The 4,325-nt window shown below is 39.7% G+C and overlaps 1 pseudogene; it reads right to left on the bottom strand.

Moving 5' to 3' along the window:
• Positions 1-3,111: 3,111 nt before the first annotated feature.
• Positions 3,112-4,101, bottom strand: LOC100471898 (annotated as a pseudogene).
• Positions 4,102-4,325: the final 224 nt, after the last annotated feature.

Raw genomic sequence — 4,325 nt, 5'->3', positions numbered from 1 at the left:
TTTCTCACTTCCATTTAATACACAGAAATATATTGATTGATTTCTTAAAATGTTAAAATAAACTTGCATTCTTGGAATAAATTCTTCCTTGTCATGATATGTTACTCTTTTTANAATTCTTCCTTGTCATGATATGTTACTCTTTTTATATATTACTATATTGGACATGTCAATATTTTTCAAAGAATTTTGCTTCTGTGTTCATGAGAGAAACTGCTTCGGGTTTCTTTTGTTTATGTAATCTTTGGTTTTGGTACAGGCAAATGCAAGCCTCATAAAATTGGTGAGTATTCCCTCTTTTTATCTAAAGGGTTTGTATAGAATTGGTATTGTTTTCATTCTTAAATGATTGGTAGAATTCACTAATAAAAGCACTTGAGCCTGGAGTTACCTTATTACCTCTAGGGAGATTGGTTGCCTATCACCTCTAGGGAGATTTTTAACTGCAGACTAAGTTTATTTAATAGATACATGGCTATTCAGGGTATCTATTTCTTCTTAAGCAAGCTAGGTGTTTGTTTCTTTCAAAGAATTTTTCCATTTGTCCATTTCATCTAAGCTGTCAAATTTATTGGCACAAACTGGTTTATTATATTATCTTTTTATGCTTATCATGTTTCTAAGTGGCTGTCTTTTTTTTTCATGATTGTGGTAATTTGTGTACTTCTTTTTCTTTTCTTTCTTTTTTTTTTAATTTAAGATTTTATTTATTTATTTGACAGGGAGACAGCCAGTGAGAGAGGGAACACAAGCAGGGGGAGTGGGAGAGGAAGAAGCAGGCTCCCAGAGGAGGAGCCTGATGTGGGGCTCGATCCCAGAACGCTGGGATCATGCCCTGAGCCTAAGGCAGACGCTTAATGACTGAGCCACCCAGGCGCCCCGTGTGTACTTCTTTTTCTTGATCACACTGAGTAGAGGTTTACTAATGTTGCTGATCTTTTCAATGATCTTTTGATTTCCTTGATTTATTGTTGGTTCATTTCCTTTTTAATTGATTTCTGCTCTTTATTGGGTTCCTCATTCTCCTTACTTGGCTTTAATTTGATTGATTTGTTTAGCTTCTTAAGATGAAAAATTAGATTATTAGCTTCAAAATTTTTTACTTTTATAATTTAAGCAATAAAATATTCAAACTTCTTTCTAAACACTGTTTTAGCTACAGCCCAACAATTTTTATATACTGTATTTTTATTTTCCTTTATTCCCTTATACTATCTAATTTCTATCCAACTCCCTCTCCTCCCACTGGTGAATTCTACCCAACATTCTTTTTTCTACTAAAATATAGTTGATATACAATGTTACTTAATTCCAAGTGTACAACATTCAGGTGACTGGACAACTCTATACATTATACCGTGCTTGCCATATATGTAGCTGCCGTTTGTCACCATATAACACTATCATAATACCCTTGACTATATACATAGTATCTGTAGATTATTTGAAAATTATTGTGGAATTTCCAACTGTATGGGGTATTTCTAGATATTTTTTACTTTACTTTCTGATTTCTAATTTAATTCTAGTATGTTCAGAGAACATTACCCTGTATGATGTGACCTTTTAAAATTTTATGAGGCTTGTGTTACGGCCCAGCATATAATCTATCTTGCTGAATATTTTATGTGTATTCTGCCATTATTAGGTAGAGTGTTCTATAAATATCAATTAGGCCAAGTAGGTTGATAGTGTTATTCAAGTCCTCTATATCCTTACAAATGTAATGCTTGTTTGTTCCATCACTTACTAATAGAGGAGTGTTAAGCTTTTCAACTGTAATTATGGTGATTGGTACATTGTTGAATATTGGGATTTTGTTGTCCTATTTTTATAGATTGTTCAGGTTTTTTTTGTTTTTGTTTTTTTTTTGCCAAATGACCAAGTTATGGAATCAGTTTGAGCCCTTCAGGGAGTATTTTAAAGCTTTATTAGGGTAGACTTGAGTAGCCTTCATTCCAAGGATAATTCAAATACCGTCTTATTACCAAGGTGTCACTTCTCATGGCTGTCTAGTGAATGTCTCAGGTGATTGCTGAGGATTCCTAATTCTGACTGGTAATTCAAAGGTCTACCGACATGTTTGAACCCTTGAAATTACTAAACTTAGAGTGTACTCAGTCTTCATAGCCCCTCCTTCTCTGAAACTCTGCAGCTCCCATCTTCTGCAGCCCCCAGAACTCCAATCTTCAGCTCTTTAATTCATTAATATCACTGAGTTCGCTCTCTCGCTCTTTTTTAACCAACCCTGCACTAGTACTCTAGAAATTGCTGAAAAGTCAGAGTGATGGTATGAGTCACCTCAGTTGCTTTCCACCTTCCCATTTTCATAGTCTTGCATGCCTGTGCTTGAAAGAAATATTTTATTATTTTGTCTAGAGTTTTCTTTGGTCATAATGGAACAATGGGTCTGGAGTAATTCTTACTCCATCATGGCTGGACGAGGAAATTCATACTTTTTTTTTTTTTTTAAAGATTTTGTTTATTCATTTGAGAGAGAGAGAGAGAGAAAGCCAGCGAGAGAGGGAACACAAGCAGGGGGAGTGGGAGAGGAAGAAGCAGGCTCCCAGAGGAGGAGCCCAATGCAGGGCCTGATCCCAGAACACCGGGATCACACCTTGAGCCGAAGGCAGACGCTTAACGACTGAGTGACCCAGGCGCCCTGAGAAATTCATACTTTTAACACAATTTTAGTAGTTTTAAATATTACTTTTATCTGTAGATATTTCTCCTTTTTGTTTCAGAATAAATTTATTTACATTTGTCTTTTCTTTTTCTTATCAGTGCTCCAAATGTTTGATTATCTTTTTAAGTAACTAGGTTTTAATTTTTTGGATTTTTACTATCTTAAGTATGTGTTACTCTTTATTTTACTATCTCTTTTTATCTTTTTTTTTTTTTTTAGCTAGGTATCGTGTACTTTATTGATGGCACATGAGAAGATGGTGTTCCTCAAGCCCCTTACCTTCTTTAGGTGGTCAGGGATGGAAACTGGGTAGAGGTTGAGAGATTCTCAGCGTGTTGGGGGATGAGTGGCAGCAAAGACTCTCCAGCAGCTGAGGGCCTCTCTTTTCCTTTCGCCTTTACCGGGGCTGATGGTCCAGGGGGCTCTTACTCCTTGAGGGCCATGTGGACCATTAAGCCCACCACCTGTTTGCTGTAGCCAAATTCATTGTTATACCAGAAATGAGTTTGGCAAAGTGGTCATTGAGAGCAATGACAGCCCCGGCATTGAAGGTGAAAGAGTAGGTGTCACTGTTAAAGTTGCAGGAGACAACGTGGTCAGTGTAGCCCAGGATGCCCTTGAGGGGGCCTCCAATGCCTGCTTCATCACCTCTTGATATCATCATATTTGGCAGCTTTGTCCAGGTAGCAAGTTGGATCCACAACTGACACCTTGGGGGTGGGGACATGGAAAGCCATGCCAGTGAGCTTCCCATTCAGCTCAGCGATGACCTGGCCTACAGCCTTGGCAGCAGCTATGGAAGCAGGGATGATGTTCTGGGCCGCTGCTCAGCCATCACGCCACAGCTTCCCAGAGGTGTTGTCCATGGTTCTCTGGGTGGCAGTGACGGCATGGACTATGGTCATGGGTCCCTTCATGATACCAGAGTTGTGGACGACCTTGGCCAGAGGAGCCAAGCAGTTGGTGGTGTAGGAGGCATTGCTGATACTCTTGAGGGAGTTGTCATACTTCTCCTGGTTCATGCCCATCACAAACATGGCGCCATCAGCAGAAGAGGCAGAAATGATGACCCCTGGGTCCCCCCCTTCAAGTGAGCCCCAGCTTCTCCATGGCGAAGACCCAGTGTACCCCATAACATACTCAGCACCAGGCTCACCCCATTTAACATTGGTGGAATCTCACCTCTGGAAGATGGAGATGGGCTTTCCATAGATGACAGGTTTCCCGTTCTCAGCCTTGACTGCTGTTGAATTTGCCCTGGTGGAATCATACTGGAACATGGAGACCATGTAGCTGAGGTCAATGAAGGGGTGATAGTCATTGATGGTGACAGCATTCACCTTGCCTGAGTTAAAAGCAGCCCTGGTGACCAGGTGCCCAGTACGGCCAAATCTGTTTCCTCTAACCTTCAGCATCGTGTCTCAGGGACACAGCTAGCACTGCACCAGAAGATGAGGTTGTCTGTCCAACTGGGAGGAGCAGAAAGCCTCTGCTTACATCTATAGTTTGTGAACTCCTTTCTCTGAATTTGCTCTGTAGCACTCTACCTATAACTGTGTTGAAAGCCAGATTTTTTAGTTTTTGATCTTGCTTATTCTTGATAAATGTACTAAGGGCTATAAAATTTCCCAAGCATAGA

This window comes from Ailuropoda melanoleuca, chromosome 1, assembly GCF_002007445.2.
Source record: "Ailuropoda melanoleuca isolate Jingjing chromosome 1, ASM200744v2, whole genome shotgun sequence".
NCBI classification, from domain to species: Eukaryota; Metazoa; Chordata; class Mammalia; order Carnivora; family Ursidae; genus Ailuropoda; species Ailuropoda melanoleuca.
The sequence above is the reverse complement of the archived record's forward strand: the minus strand, read 5'-3'. Positions and strand labels throughout refer to the sequence as shown.